This window comes from Anas platyrhynchos, chromosome 2, assembly GCF_047663525.1.
Source record: "Anas platyrhynchos isolate ZD024472 breed Pekin duck chromosome 2, IASCAAS_PekinDuck_T2T, whole genome shotgun sequence".
NCBI lineage: Eukaryota > Metazoa > Chordata > Aves > Anseriformes > Anatidae > Anas > Anas platyrhynchos.
Window position 1 is genome coordinate 11,528,165 of NC_092588.1, and position 16,290 is coordinate 11,544,454.

The 16,290-nt window shown below is 48.1% G+C and overlaps 1 protein-coding gene and 1 long non-coding RNA gene across 17 annotated transcripts in view; one reads left to right on the top strand and one right to left on the bottom strand.

The window, feature by feature from the left end:
* Window positions 1–16,290, top strand: part of MTSS1 (MTSS I-BAR domain containing 1) — a 117,184-nt gene that overhangs the window by 59,023 nt on the left and 41,871 nt on the right. The gene's annotated exons all lie outside the window — the stretch shown is intronic.
* Window positions 1,534–4,364, bottom strand: LOC110352458 (uncharacterized). Its single transcript, XR_002401469.4, has 2 exons — window positions 3,883–4,364; window positions 1,534–3,804 (listed from the first exon to the last, which is right to left on the bottom strand). It is a non-coding gene; the product is annotated as an uncharacterized lncRNA (long non-coding RNA).

A 16,290-nucleotide genomic window follows, 5' to 3' on the forward strand; every position in this document is an offset into this window, starting at 1 on the left:
GACGCCGTTAACCTTTCCCGTGGGCTGAGTGGGAGGGAAATAACCTTTTCAAAAGCTGTGTTTTATCAGGATAAACACAACTTCTACATTGTAAACATGGGCAACGCGACTGGATTTTAGGTAGGCTGCTCTATTGCTCGCTTGGCTTTTCCTATTCCGAGCACGTCGGGTGCTGCAGCACGGCCCCACCACCAGGGAGCTGCGGTCTGAAAATCCACAGCGTGCAACAGGGTGGAGAGGGCTCCGGGTAGGAATCACTCGAGCTGGAATCCTTCAGTTATTTAAGCCAACATTTCGCTTAATTCGCTGTAAATATGCAGGACTGCATGCAGTGAGTAGCGGTTTACACATTCGCAAGTCTTTGAAGATCAGAACCAAACTCGGCTGCATGTAGAAATAGGTTGGGCTGCGTGATGCCTGGCTGAGAAGTAGCCTTCAGAAGATTTCGGTGACATTTCTCATGGATGTTTGCTTTAGTCACGGATTATTCTGTCAATTTTTAACGAAAAATCCATTTGTGTGCTTTCCCCTCATCTTCACCGCTTGTTTTTCCTAATCCCGCTTTTTTTCATTGTTCTCTGGCATATCTTAGTCTCATATAGTTGAATAGTTGAGCTATTTCGGCTTACTGCGGAGTTTAAAAAGGGGAAAAAAAAATAATTGGAAGATAATTTTGAAGATTTCCCCTGAATGGAAGCGTTGAGCAGGACTTTGCTACTGCCAGAGAGGAGCCTCCAGCTGCAGCCAGCAGCATCCTGCGAGTGAGCTGGCGTTGCAGGTACACGGTGTGTATGCACCACGCTCTGCATCTGTTGTACGCCAAGTGGCCCTCACTAGGAGTGAAAAACTGCCCTTCCACTGGTGGTGTCACCGAAATTTTTAGGCACGTACACACAGATGCAGTTACTCCCTGAGAGCACACCTCGGGTTATGGCAGTGGGAGGGCGGCTTTCCCACTTGCTCAGAAAGGAATGCGGCTCCCGGCGGGCCCTAAATGCCACTCTGGTGGTGTTTTTTTTTTTTTGCATTCCACTGAAGATAGCGACTGGGACTTTCTCTTGAGAAGAAAAACAGAAAACACCTGTTGCTGCGGCCGCAGGGTGAGCGGCAGCTGGTGCCTGAGCAGTGTGTGTACGTCCCAGGGCTCCGGCATGCCGGCCTGCAGAGCACACGGGCTTGGGAAGTCCTGCTCAGGAATGGCTTCAAAATAAAGTTTGTCTTGAAAAGTGACAGATGGTTTTTGACATCACTAAATGGATTAGATACAAGGTGAGTGTGTTACCTAGGAAAATTCATACAATCATAGGAGTATCCTGAGTTGGAAGGGACCCACGAGGATCATTGAGTCCAGCTGCTGGCTCCACACAGGTCCAAAAATTCAGACCATAAAGGCCATTTCAAAGAAGTCAGATCCTGGAGATTTTATTCTTTGAGTCAGCTCACCAACTAAACATGTTTGAAGGTGTGTGTGTAATTCACTGAGCCTCCCTTCTTTGGTGGGGCTGAAGTGTAAGGGCTTTAAGGAAAGGATCCTTACGAAATGGCAGGTATGCGTGCGGGATTTGGCTCTAAATAAGATCACAAATTCCAGATTACTGAACTCAGGCATAGACAAGTGCTAAAAGAGGTTAGTTTATATGGCTAGTGTTAAAATAATATTTCTGTCTAGATGAAACTCAGCTATTTTCATATCTCCTGGATTAGTCCAGACAGAGTAAACATCTTTAAAAAGCACATTCTCCCGAGAGCACTTTATTCTGCAGCCAGGCACATGAGGGCTTGGGTGCAGGGTTTGAAGCACCTTTACCCAGATTTTGCTGCTCCGCTGCTTGAAAAGGAGCTGAGGGGACCACGATAAACACCTGAAGAAGCTGTTGGGGTGGATTCACAAAGGGTTGGTGTTGTTGCAGAAGAACAATTGAGACACGGTGATCTGTATGAGACGCTTTGTTTGGCTGGCTGGCTGGGTGCATTCTCTGGAGTGGGGATCATGATGTGCCAGTAATTGCAGTTAAATGAACATGGCTGGCTCTCAGGCAAATGAAACCTAATTTGTCACAGCTGTCAGAATGATCATGTCATGTTTGTTGCCTTCAGCAGCAGTTTTAGGTTGCAAAGCCTGTTATGCTCCCATCTTTTTCTCGTTAAATATTGTGCAGCATGTTTGCTGACCCTATTATTTATCTTTTTTTTTTTTTTTTAAAGGCAAACGCACCAATTCTGTCTCTTAAATCAGCTGGGGTTGAACCTCTGTGAACCTGAGTCGTGCGGGCTGGAGTTGGTTAATTTGGTGCGCTTGGAGAACTTGAACATGGCAGCAAATCGAGGGCTTGCAGGAACAGCAGGGAGATTTGCTAGCAGATTCATATGGTCAGGGCTTTGGAAATCATGCTCCAAATTAGCTTACAAAGAGCAGCCCTCCCAGGCTGAATCGAACATGTAGTTACACTTTACAGCATCAGCTGCAGACAAAAGAAGCACAGCGGCTCTGCATTTTGCAGTTGTGCCAGCAGGAAATACAGCAGAATAATGCAGGGCTCCATTAGTAGTACCTAAAAAACCCAAACCACAGCGAGGTGTACGCCTCGTGAAATCCCCCTTAGTCATAATTTCAGTATTTATTTACTTTCCTTTGTAGATTAACAGATTGGGTCTAAATTGAATAGAGCCAGTCCTGTTCTGTAAAACAAACAAATGCTAATTTTTGGATGTCAAGCCTGAGGGAGCAGGGAGATTTCCTGCTCTGTTCTTCTTCTAAAAAAGGAAACAAGGCTCAAAAAAAATAAATCCGTGGATCCCTGAAACACCCTTAGGGTTTGTCTGATATCTCCAGCCCTCTGGGGCTCTGAAGGAAGAGGTGGAGGGGCCGTGTCCATCAAGCATCACAGTGCAAGGCTGGAAAATGTCAGCGGTCTTCATGGAGCCACCTGAGGAGGTGTCTGGGAAGCGTCTTCTCCAGCTGCAGCTCCTCCTTGCTCCATCACCTGTGAGCAAAAGCCTCCTGCCCCAGCCTCCTGAGTAATCTGCTGAAAAAAACTTTCGGCCTGACCTCTGCTGGACCATCACCTCTGGTCCAGCTCCAGTTCCTCTTGGATGATACGGACGGTCGTGCAAGCACCCCTTTCTTTAAAAGAAACTGCGACCCCTGATGCTCAGGGCTTTTAAAAAGAAGTTTTAATCTTCTGTAATAGCTACATGACAGTTTAATAGTTGATAAAAGAAAAACAAAAAGTTACACATCTGCTTTTGTAGATTGTGGGGACATGACATTACAGATAAACATTATGAGCTTTAGCTTAATGATTTATTGAAGCTCATTTCTTCGTTTTATTGCGGCTTTCAGTCTTTTACTATGCAGCTGTCTGGTTTCCCCAGAGAATGGAAGACTAGCTCAGAGATATAAATCTCTGTTAATGATTTTAAATAGCTATCTATCTATATATAATAGGAATCTTTTTTTTTTTTTTTTTTTTTTTTTTTTTTTGCCCAGGGCATTCAATCATGGGATTAGGAGAGGGTAATCAATAATCCTGGATGCATAGCACGGCCTCTCGCAGCGCTTAGTGCTCGCAGGCTGGGGCTGCACAGAGCTATTGCCAAGCCCCCTCAGCATCTTCCAGCCTCTTGCCCTGTCTCACTGGTCAACATCTGGAGGCTTCCAGCTGAAAAGTCTCTTCAAGAGCCGTGGCATGCTGGAGAGGATGACTGTTTTCCCCTCAAGACTCATGTGAGCCAGTTGCCTCGTGCCTCTTCTGCATCAGTGGTAGAAAAAAGTGAAGGCAAAGCCATGCTGCAGCTGCAGTCCTTTGGAAACAAACGTGGAATGGGGTTGGTATGCCAAGGAGGACCTGTTGTGAAGTAGGAGAGCAGAGGCAAACGTACCTGGGACGGTGCAGTGAATGTGACAGATCTCTGGGCGTTAGCCAGGATGCTCCTCACCTGCTGTAGCTTGTCTGAACCAGCTGTGGAGGCACCCCTTTCATCACGGAAAGAACCTAGAGACCTCAAAATAATGTTTCCTTCTATTTTTTTCCCTAGTGAGACCAGATGTGTTCCCATGACCAAGGTCCAGAACCAGGAAATACAAGGTGTATTTGGATGGGAAGGGCAAATAGGGCTTTGGTATCTGTCTTCTGCTTTGCACACATTAAAACCTAGTCTGTGTAGCCATTGATTTATCAGGAAATCGGTGATTTAGGAGATGAACTGTGCCTGCAGGGCCCTTAGCTATACTTTGCAGCTCAGGCTGGGCCAATTGCTTGTTGACCCCCTGTGCTCACCAGCTCAGAGACACTGGGGGCCTTCTCCCTCCTCTTCCACCCGGTGTAGCCAGTTTTTGGATGAACACACCTGAACTGAGAAGGGCTGGAAGAAACCCTTCACAGGTGAACCCCTGCATGGGACGTTTTAGCACTGAGCGAGCTATTATCGTCTGCTCAAAGGCAGGTGTGGATAGCAAATAGGGCACGGTTATGATTCATGGTGCTGTTAGTGCAAGACCTAATAAATCTTCTTCCATCCGCCTTGTACTCAGGTCACGTACTTGCTCTGGCTGTAGGGATTTATTCTTAGCTCTGCTTTTTTCTTTTCTTTCTCTCTTTTTTTTTTTTTTCTTTTTGGAATTGCTGAGCCTTCATTCAACGGGAGCGGTAGGGAGATGCTCCCAAGTTGGAGTTTTACTTCTTTTGGTATCTTGCACGACTCTTCTTGAACCACTGTGAGCTTCCCAGATTAATGCACGTTTGCTGTTTTCAGAAAGTCAGTAAATGCTCAAGGCAAAAAGTCCTGTCCACCTTTAGGTATCTGTCCATAGCTTCCTACTTAGCCCTTCACAGGGATCTGCATGTGTTTTGTTCTACAGTCAGGCCTAAGGAAGATGTGTACTTGAACTGTCTAGTTATATACAGTAAATGAAGCTTTTTACTAGTTTTTACACTCTTCAGTATGCAGTTATTGTGTGTACTTTAGGACTTGAATTCACAAACTTAATTCCTGGAATAGGAACATACTCAAAATAATTAGAGTATGTATTGATATTGGCACCAGTACTGCTTCAACTGCCTGAAAGGAAGCTGTGGGGAGCTGGGGGTCGGCCTCTGCTCACAGGTAACCAGTGATAGGACCAGAGGGAATGGCCTCAAGCTGTGCCAGGGGAGGTTCAGGGTGGAAATGAGGAGACATTTCTGCTCAGAAAGAGCAGTCAGGCACTGGGACGGGTTGCCCAGGGAGGTGGTGGAGTCCCTGTCCCTGGGGGTGTTCAAGGAGAGGTTGGACGTGGTGCTTGGGGACATGGTTTAGTGGTGACATTGGTGGTAGGGGGTGGTTGGACCAGGTGATCTTGGAGGGCTTTTCCAACCATAATGATTCTGTGACTCTATGATTCTAACCTAAATGCCAATAATATGCTCTTATTGACCTGAAAAAAAGAAGATGAGGAAAAAGATGAAGAAAAATAAGTTCCTGGGGAAGGAGAGGAGCACAAATAACCCAGCCCTGCAGAACCTCATTTGACAAATTCCCTATCCTTTTTGTACTTGAGAGGGAACATATGAGTTTTGGTGCTGTGGATCTGGAGGACCCAGAAGGAGCTGTACTACCTGATGATTCCTGGCCTTGCCTTGACATGAGTTTTGTTTGTAAGCAAGTCTGCTTAAACAAAATCCGTGTCGGGTTGTCTCCCTCTAACGCTTTCTGTATTTTGGAGGATGGAGTGGCATTGTTCCAGTGCTGACACAATCCATAGATGGAAGCAGTGATGCTGAGCTCTGTTACCGCTGGAATTACCCACGTTGGCTTCTTCTGGAAGGAGTTCAGAGCGAGCTGGGGTTGAACCCAGCTGGTACAATGGGATCTCTTCCATCTGCTCTGCTATATGGGATGCAGTTTTATGGTGACGAGCCCGACTGAGCTGGTGGCGTGTTCCTTGAGGTAGGCACTTGCTGACTCACGAGCAGAGAGGCAGGAGTGGGGAAATGCTCTGCCTGCCAACACATCGGGCACTCGTACAGTAACTGTGGCAACCCAGCAGTGCTGCCTGTCAGGGGTGCCCGCTACCTGTCTTTTTTTATTTAAAAAAGGAGAGAAAAGCCCTGCAACAAGAAGGAGGATGTCTTGCAAGGCTGATTAAGGCTGCTCAAGCTGGTCTGTGGGAGTCGCTGGGTTTTTTCTTTGTTTCATCCTTCCCTGCCTCTCTCCCACGAGCTGCCCAGGAGTTTAGGCAACCTCCCGGCCCCTGACCTTATGTCGACACAGACCAAATTACTCTCCTCCATCGTCTCCTGTGCTAATTACTGCTCTGCAAATCTACCCTCTGGTCTGATTCCTAAATTCATCCAGGAGGCTGAGCAGCTCGGAGGATCTGCTGTAAACACGACTTATCCGGCAGGCAGCAAAGCCGCTCTCGAGCTCTCCGAGGAGAATTAAGCCTTCGTGAAAGAGGCTGTCTGTTGGGCAGCTGGTTTTATCAGTCTGCCTTGCAGATTAAAACATGCCCCGATGTCTTCGCTATCGAATCAGGAAGAAAAAGAAATGTTCTCGTTACCAGGTCCCTGGGTGCGTGTTAATTGAGAGCTAATTGACCAAGCATCAGTCACTCATGCTCCTGGAAGGGCAGGACCCATGTGCAGCGCTCACAGGAGCACGACCTGTGCCTTTTCTCTTGCTGAAAGTGGTTTTTAGCCTCCTGCCTACCAAGGGCAGGAGCTTACTGCTGTGTTTAGAGCCACGGCTGCCATGCAGGGGATGCGTCCGCGTCCCATGAAGCGGGGTGCGCTGTGGGGCCTGCATTGCTTTGAAAAGGAAAGGTTCACAGCCCTGCTATCCCAGCTGCTAAACACATGCTTTAGTCTGACATTCCCCCCTAAACCTCTGCTGGAGGCAGCTGTGGGGTTTCTGTCTGGGCAGAAGTCCCCAGTTCGGGTTTGAAGGCGTTAATTTAACCTGCTGGCCCCAAATCGCTCGGTGTCTGTTGGGAAGCCTTGTGGGGAGGCCGTGCGCTTCCCAGCCTCACTGGTCACACACATTTGGGCATCGAGGGACTCAGCAGGCTCCTCTGGTGGGAGTGCTGAGGGGTTTGAGCACCAAAAGTGATTCTGGAAGAGTTAAAGCAGAAGGAAACCGAGGTGCTTACAGGCTGGGCCTTCACTGTTATCGTGTGTACCGAAGTACAAGATTACAATGGCAGATAAAAGGCTCAGCTTAAGGCTTTCGTACGAAGAAATACGAGATTTTAGACTGAAGTGGAAGCCACGTAGATTTTATCTTTCTTGCTTTCTAGTCCTGAGGTTGATACATGACTTCACTCGTCACCTGCTTTTAATTTTTGCCAGCCGATCTTCTTGCTACATAAGATGAATTTCTTTTGTCTTGTTTCACTTCATATTGCAATGCCAAAAACATCCACAGCTTCGGGTTTTTGTAACCCTACTTCAGCACCTAAATGAATTCTAATGCAGCACCTGATGGACATGCAGGTTTTACTGGGCTGGATGTGTTTGTGCTTTTGAAGCCATGTGCACACATGCTGGGGCTTACGATACCAACATTTTCCGTGAAAACCCCTGACTGATTTGTTGGTAAGACTCTTGGTTAGTCTAATCCTGGATTACAAAAACATCTCTTACTAAACACGGCCTTAAAAACACAACTGGGATAGTTACCAGATAAAAGGAACCCCTTCCATAACGCAAAACAGTTGGTTTAAGAAGTGGAAGGATGTTTAATACAAGATTTTGATCCACCTATCTGCTGTAGAAAAAAAATGTCTCATTGCTTTCTATGAAATCTTGTCCTTTTTTTTAGTTTTCTTAATTGTTAGGAGTATACAATGTGGATGGACGGATATGGGCAGCGGAGGTTGAGCTTCGGATCTCTAGGATGTAAAGCCACGAGCAGATGGTGTCTGGGCTAAAACATTTATCAGTTAGCTCAAAGCCAGTAACAGATTCCTAAGCCTTACGAAATGGGCAGGAGAGTGTGACCAGAGGGAAGTTTCGAGCTAAAATGTACAAAAATGAATTTGTAAGCTTAATCTGCATGCTCAGTGGCACGGGCTGAGACCAGGAGGTACTGTGGTGCGTGGTTTGAGTCTCGGTAAGCATTTCTGGTGTTGGGCTGGAGGAAAGAACAGCATTTACCCTTCCTGTTGATTTATCTTTGTGTTTGGTAACCCTCTGTGCTGGGAGCAGAAATCGGGGCTGGTTCCTCTGAACTTGGGTGCAACTCGAGTGCCTGGTGCCTGCGCTGGAGCGTGGATAACTCATGTGCCGAAGGAAAGTGAAAGAATTTTAGCGGTGCAGAGGTCATCAGCGTGTATGTGTGCTCTGGGAGTTTGCTGTTGCCATTGCTGACTCGGCTATGGGGAGGAGGAAAATAACACTTCACCTTTTCAAGAGTTGCTTATCAGGCTGGTGGGGGAAAAAGGAATTACTCTGGAGGTGGGGGAAGAGCTCCGAGTGTCAAAAAAGCAGGTCACGCTCACAGATACTTTCCTGAATACCTTCTAAAATCTGTGTGTAGTGGAATGATGGTGAGGTTGGGCATTGCTTACTGCACAGGCAGCTTTCATCAGCTGTTCCAGCTGCATCCTGGCACGGTAAAGCCAGCGGAGGGGTGGTTGGGCAGAAGATGAAGGTAGGCAGGGGTTCACACACCGCCACGCTGAAGCTGTTCCTGAAGATGCGAGACAAAGCTTTAAGAGTCTCTGCAGCGGCTGCAATAGAAACTGAAGAATGCTGTGGCTGGTGTAGCTGGAGGGTAGCTGGAGAAAATGAAATACAGGATCACAGAATGGGTTGGGTTGGAAGGGACTTTAAAGATCACCCAGTTCCAACCCCCTGCCCTGGGCAGGGACACCTCCCACCAGCCCAGGTTGCCCAAAGCCCCATCCAGCCTGGCCTTGAGCACCTCCAGGGATGGGGCACCCACAGCTTCTCAGGGTATGTGTGCATTTTGAGGTCAGGGCCTCAAAAGTTTTGCAAGTTGCATCCAGGCACGAGCTCCAGCTCTTCTCCCAGAGCTCTTGTTCATGATGCCTCTTCTGGAAACACCACCCCCATTCCTTGGGGCATCTGGGATTTACCACGAGACCTCTCCTTCGATCCAGTGCTGACCTGGACTGACCCCGCTTCGCTTGCAAGGCAAAACAAAATTGCAGCTAGGGGACTATGGGTCTAGTAAGCAGATCCTGAACAAAATTGAAGGCTGTTAAAGTGTCTAATTGAATTATTGCACTACAGGGGCATAGTGACTCATAGTGAAGCTAATCACCTGCTGCTTTATCTCGACTGCAAAGAATAGATTGCTAGTTAAACATTTAAAGGTCACTGTCAGAAATTGTAATAGTGTTGCCTTTTTTTTTTCCTCCGTCTGGGTGTTATGTCTGAAGGTAGCAGGGGAAATTGGGCAAGATGCTCTTTGAAATCCATATTCTGAAGGTGAGGCTCAGCACACGCATCCTTCAAGCTCACACTGTGCAGCTCGATGCATTCATTTATGAGAGAGGCCGTGCTGAAAAATGTTACCTTGGCTTTGCACAAACGTCCTCGAAAACACCAACAGTTTGACGTTGGTCTTCTGTGGAGAATGAAATCAGAATCGCAGGTATTTGGGGAGTTCCTTCGTGTTCAGAGAGAATTTCAGGAGTGAAACTGGAGCTCCAGTCCAGTTTGTTAATTTGGATTTAATACGTCCTTATCGGTCACTGAGCATCTCTTGGGAAGCAGGGTTGTTCTGCTCCTGGGAACTGAGAAGAGAGCAGACTTGTGTTTTTTTCTAGAGTTAACTTGCCCATGAGGCTGAGCAGGGAAACCGTGTCACTCGGACGGGACTGTCCTTCCTGCCCCTGCGGTCACCGGGGCACTGGGCAGGAAGGTTTCATAGAGAGACAACCTGGCTCTTTGCCTGGCGGCTCCTCCCGTGCTCCCTGCTGTAGAAGAGCCGTCCGGGTTGACAGAGATGATGCTTTTTGCTTATCAAATACTGGACTCTGCTTAAACAGCTCTCCTCGGTGTATTCATGCTGCTTATATCCCGTGAGATTCACCTCTCTGAGTCACAGGGACAGGTGGTGTCCGTCTTGGCGGCTCTCCGGGAGGAGGCTTCTGGTGCTGGCAGAGGAGAACGTGAAGAGAAAACAGCAGAAAACAATGCTGAAGCATCCAGACCTCCAGCTCTTGCTATCAGCACTAAATTATCGCCCCGATTTAAATATAGATTCTGCAGGAAGTTTGTAATATTTTCCACATATGGATGTTTTATGGCAGGAAACGTATCCTGCTATAAATGAGGTGGCCTATTTTAGAGACCGGCTTGAAGACCGTGTGTGTGACTGGAGCCTTCCAAAAGCTTTTCCTTTGGGGAGTGTTGGCTGCGTTAAACTGATGGAACTGCTGGCGTCTTCCGAGCTTGACCATTTCCTTACCCTTGGAAGGGGTCGGTGATGATGACACGAGGGAGCACAGCGCAGGAACAGAGCATTTCCTTACAGCTGCTGAGATCCCAAACCTTGCTGGCCAACGGGCACGGAAATCTGAGCAGAGCTTTCCTCGGGGGAGAGGTGCAGGTTGCAGACGAGGTTTTGTGATCGAGAGGGGGTGAGCTGTGGTCTCTGCTCCGTGTTGAATTCCCTCCTTACACCCATCTTTTTGGTGGGGTGTTCCCATGTCTGGTGGTTCTTCGTCTTACTAGGATGGATCCTCGGATGCTCCACTGACTTTTTCCAAGGCAACAGAGCTGCCTCTGGGAAATATGAGTGCCATGTAGTGACAGAAGGAGACAAAGGTCCCTGCTGCCCACAGGGACGGGCTGAAGGAAGGCAGTGCCCTCTGGAAAAAAGAGCTTCTGCAGAAAGATCCCTTCGCCTTTCTGCAAGCTCATGCCTTTCTGCTACTAACTTTCTCTCCCCTTTGCGAAAGGGAGGCGGACTTCAAAGGAGGCTGTGCCACACCGCCTGCTGTGTGCACATTAAGCTGAAAGCAGAAATCTTCTCACGTTTGGTTCTTGGTTGGGAAAACGTCCCTGGGGATCCTCGCTCTCCTCCTGCCCGTCGTAGTTGCTGACTTGACTTGCAGGAGCTGCCTGCAGTTAGGGGAAGGGGGGAGACACTGGATAGGTAATTGCTGGTGCTGATTTGTGCCGATTTTGTGGCTTCAGTCACCTTCTTAAGCGCTGTAAAATAGTTCTCATTTTGTTTTCCTGGCAGGTAACTTGCCACATCTCTTCAGCTCATTATGTTTCTTCATTATTTCATACTTCCATTTCCTCCTGGCTCCCGTACGTTTTAGCAGACCGGGCACAACGCGTTGTTAGCAGCTACACGGGCACTTCTTGCACGATTTGTCAGCCTCCGAAGGATTTGTAGTGCTTCCCACCTCCGCTGCTGCAGGATTGTGCCACATCTGGATAGTAAAATAATGCACGGCCCAGAATACAGCCCACATATGCCGCTGTTTCATCCCGTGCTGCCAGCCGAGGTGCCTTGTTCTTGCTTTATTGTAGCCTGCCCTGCGAGCCGTGCCTTTCACAGCCTTTTGATGCTTTTGGAAGCGGCCAGATTAACAAGACTAAATACTTTGGGCATTTTTTTTCTTTTTTTTTTTCCTTCTTAACTACAGAAATTGTGCTTACATCAAGACCCAATTACACCGTAGCAAAACCCAGCTCTTCGGGGGCTATCTTTCTAATTGTCTCATTTATTCTCCCTACTTTAAACAAACGGCTAACAAAATCTAGGCTGGAGCCTATTTGCGGGCGGCTGTATCGAAAACGGATTGCAGCTGGCCAGATTAAACGTGGCAATTATGTTTTTTTTGTTTTTTTTTTTTTTTGCTGAAGGCATGCCCTTGAGTTCGCTCGGGATGAGTGACAGCGCCGGTGCCTCCGAAGACAAATTCCGAGCTAATCGGCGCCCGCCCGAGTGCTGCATTGCAGTTCTGGGGAGCTTACGTCACGAGCAGACGCTCCGGCAGCTGAAATGCTCCTCGGGAGCCTGGGGAAAGCGTGGCTTGAGTCCTGTGGAGCGACACAGCTCGTCACCTGTGGTTTCAGGGCATCTTTTTACCCCGTGCCTCGTGCTCCCAGCACAGCGCAGGCTTTTTCAGCGGCTCGCAGTTCATCTCAGAGCTGTGTAGAAAGCTGCAAATGGTTATGTCCTTATAGGATTTTGGTTTGGAGGGGTTTTTAATCCTCTTTTTTGTGTCTGTGTATACTTAGACTTGCACGTACCGAGCTTTTCCACCATTTGAACCTGGCTGCTTGGATCAGCAGCCGGCCTTGCCTCACTCTTCAAGGGGTGGAAGGGGCACAGCCGGCCCCGGTGTCGGCACCATGTGTGTCTGGCTCTGCTGGCAGGCACTTCGCATCCATTTTGCCACAGATCAACTGGCTTGGCAACCTGCAGATGTTGAAAGCGTTGGGTACTGATGCTTGAAATAGAAAAGGACTCCGAAGAGGGTGTGGGACGGGAGGAAATAAATCAGGAGCTGCTGTTGGAGGTCTATTAAGACTGATGATACGTCACGCTCGCCGGAGCATAACTTCAGGAGCTGACCATGTTAAAAATGAGCACATTAAATAAAAAAAAAAGGTTGAAAATCATCCTTGTATCATGTTATTAAGGCTCGTTTTCACATCTGACCTGCTGCGGTACCAAAGTTAGTTACTAGGCCAATGTTCCGCTGGTGGCTGGTACAGGTCGAGTCTCTCCGGTACAGGTTGTGCCTGGCCTAGAAATGATGTGAAAATCCTGTGTGCATTTTTCTTTCTAACTGCAGTTTTGAATTTGCAGAGGTTTTGGCCTACATTGGCTCTAGGATGGCCAGGAAAAGGACAGGCTTTGAGGAGCAAGAGCAGGATCTCATTGTTCAACTGCCCCTCGAGAGCTGCCTGCGCTTCACTCGGGGGCAAAATGATGTGAGGAACCTTGCTCTCTTTCAGGGAGCTCCCCTTAAATAAAATCCATTAATTCCTTCTCACTGCAGGCTTTGAGAACCACGGCTCAGGAGGCTGCCTCAATGCATTGCCACCTGCCAGGGGAAGGCAGGCAGCTCGGTAACTGCCTCTCTCATTTTCAGAGCCCTTTCTCTCCAGACCGTATTTCTCGCTGCCTTCCAAGATTTCTGCCTTTCAGCCTGGGCCAGGGCTGAGCACGGTGGGGAGCAGCAGATGGATCTGAGTCAAGCTTATGCTTGGGGATTTGGGACCAGAGCCCAGGTTTCCAAGCTTCCAAACCCTGGGCACTCTCACAGCAGTTAGCGAAGGAAAAGCTCATCGTCTCTCTAGCTTGAATTTTTCACAAGGCCTGTTTGTTACGAAGGGCTCTTGAGAAGAACACGTGGCGAGTTGACTTTCTGTTGGGTGTTGCAAGGCTTTTCTTCCCCAACGTGTCACAAAATGTCACAAACGGGGGATTTCTCAAATTAACCACCTGCAGGTTTGTGTGTGTGATTGCAGTTCGTGAGCAAACCGTCCCTCGTGTTGACCATCGTCAGGAGAAGAGGTGGGTGAAGCAATGGAGGGAAGAGAAACCTTTTGTGTAACCACACCACTGAAATGTGGGAACGCAGTGTGGGAATACAGGTTACACGGTGCTAAATCGAGGTGGTCTCTGGGGGCAGAAGTTAATAAATTCTGAATAGGAGGTGACCCTTTCTGAGCACCTTCCTCTAAACTTTAATTTATATGCTAGCCCTGTGCATTACGGTGCTCAAAGCCCAGGTCAGAAATCCTCCATCCAGCTTTGACAGTTCCTTTTGTCTTTAATAGCCAAATTAATAGCAAATAGATCGCAGCCAACCGTGAGTTGTAGGTGAGGGTTGATGAGGTCTGCTCGAGAGAACAAGGGAGCATCCGACCGTGCGAGGAGCTCGGAGGCTTAGATGGATTTCCTGCATTACCAGAAATGTCAAATGACCAGCTGCATGGTTCTGTGCTCTCAGGCTCAAATCAGCTTAACCTTAAAGCACCGTGAATTCATTTTTTGAGAAGCCGTGAGAAATACAGAAAAAATAAGCGTGCATAGGTGCATCTGAAAATGTTCATGCTTGAGCTGGCTGCTTTTTGCAAGTGACCTTTAATTGGGTTTGTGTCATTTTGAAAATACCACTGTGTCATTTCTTTCCAAATTGGGGTGTGACAGGGCTGTTTTGTGTGCCGAAGGTGCATGTTTGAATTCCTTTGGCATCAAAGCTGTTATTTGATGAGACAAATAAACGCTTTCCACGTGAACACGGTGTTACGTGGAGCAAGCAGTGCCAGGAGAGTGCAGCCTCCAAACAGGCGCTTGGAAAAGTGTGTTTTTGTACTGCTGCGACAGTGAACTCTGGACTTTAGGTAAGGAAAACAGTTTTGATAATGGCACTAGTCAGCAACTGTAAGAGGAGCCCAGGTATCTCATCGCATAGTGATGCTCAGAGCCAGACTGGACAAGCCCCCAGGAACCTCCTCGAAGCTGGCCCCGTCTTGAGCAGACCACACAACCTCCTGAGCTCCTTCCCAGCCTGAGCTGGTGTTTGTTTCTGTGCTTTTTTTCTCATGAGATGCTTCAGGACAGTAAACCCAACACTTTGCACCAGTATTTGGAAGGGAGCAGCTCAAACCCATGGGCTTTTCTCCATCAGAATCCCCTCCTGCTCCTATCCTAGCTGCTGCAGCATGGGGGGAGGCACAAAAGGCGCTTTGTGCTGCGGCGAGGCAAAGGCTAAAGATTGACAAGCAGCGCTGCAAAGCAACTTCTGTGGGCGCAGGACGGCTCCTGCTCCCCTTTCAAGGCTTAAATTTCAGGATTTGCAAAGACTTGTTCTTAATTTGTCTTTGTTTTCCTTCTGTCTCTTGATTTTGGTCTCTTCCATTGTCTCAGACCTGGATTTCCTGAAGCTTCTTGCAGTTGTTCTTCCCGAGGGAGGCTGGGTGATCCTTTAAACCTTGCCCTCCTCGCATACGTGTCACAGACTTGGTGTGCACTGCGTGTGCGTGCATTGTAGCAGGGACGTGCAGCAAAATTATGTGCATCTGCTGTCCCAGCAGTCAGGGACCAGCTCCCTAAAGTCCAGCGGGGCCTCTTCAGAAGAAGAAATCCAGTTGCTCTGTCCTCACAGAAAGAGATAAGCACGTGCCTGGCATTTGCATGCCAATCAGCAGTGCCGAGTGTCGTGCTGCATGCCAGAACGCCGTGCTTGTAGCGCCCAACAACTTTGCAGTTTCATTTGATCTTTTCTACGAGAAGTGCTTGTTTCTTTCAGTGAATCAAAGAACTCGTGAAGCTTTTCTCCTGCTGCACTCTTCATGGTTTAAGCAGGCACGCTTCAGGTTCAGCGTGACAGCTCGGATTGTTTGCAAGGATTTGGGGGATAAGCAGGAGTTTGCCTGCAGAGCACAGGAATCTGTGCATGCAAAGCAGCCAAGGATCCAGGGAGCGTGGTGCTGTGTTTGTCAGCTGTCTGACCTGAGCTGCGTGCAGCCTGGTACGCGTGTGGAGCTTGCAAGTAAAGGAGAAAATGCCAATGCCTTCTCTAAACCCAAAATTTAGTCTTTGCTCTGTCTTTCTGGGTGTGTGTTTGTTGAGTGCACGGCCAAAATTGCAGAGTTCTGGCCTCTCTGCTTGGAGATGACCATCCTCGTTTCACTTTCTGTAACAGGTGGCATATTTCCACCCCCCTTTTGTTTTTCTTTTCGAGCAAGTTCAGTGTTGTGTGTCAAATTCCTTCATACTGTGGGCTTAAGCAGCCAGCTGGTGTCAGGCCCATGCGGTGATCCTCTCCCCTGTTTTTGTGAAAACTCATTATATCAGTGTAAGGTTGGTGAAGCTGAAGTTGGAAATAAGCAGGATGCTGCCAAAAATAAAAGGGCAGATCAGCGAGGACAAAACTGAACTGTTTGGGGTTTAACATGATGAACGGCACAACTGTCTTTAGATACAGCACTGGGCAAAACGAGCTTGGGGGGAATCTGGGTGATGGCAAACACCAGGGCCTTGGACTCATGTCCTTTCACCATCTGCCATTCAGTTAAAGTGATGGGCAGGTTCTCCACGTTTTTGACTTGTCTTCTCAGTTTTAGGGGAGCAGTCTGGAAAGGTGGTGGGTTTGTAATCTCCAGTCTTCCACCAGGCAGTGTTGAAATGAGCTTGGATAAATAAATCTGTGAATGAACCATGAGGGATGAAGTTGAGTCAGGAACATCTTCTTGAACTGATCATTTCTTAAGGCAGCTTTACGCGATTTTGGCCTCCCTGCCTCCCTCCGCGATCCTCCCCTCCAAGCCGTGCTCTGCTGGAAGAAGTGACAGCGGTGTAAAA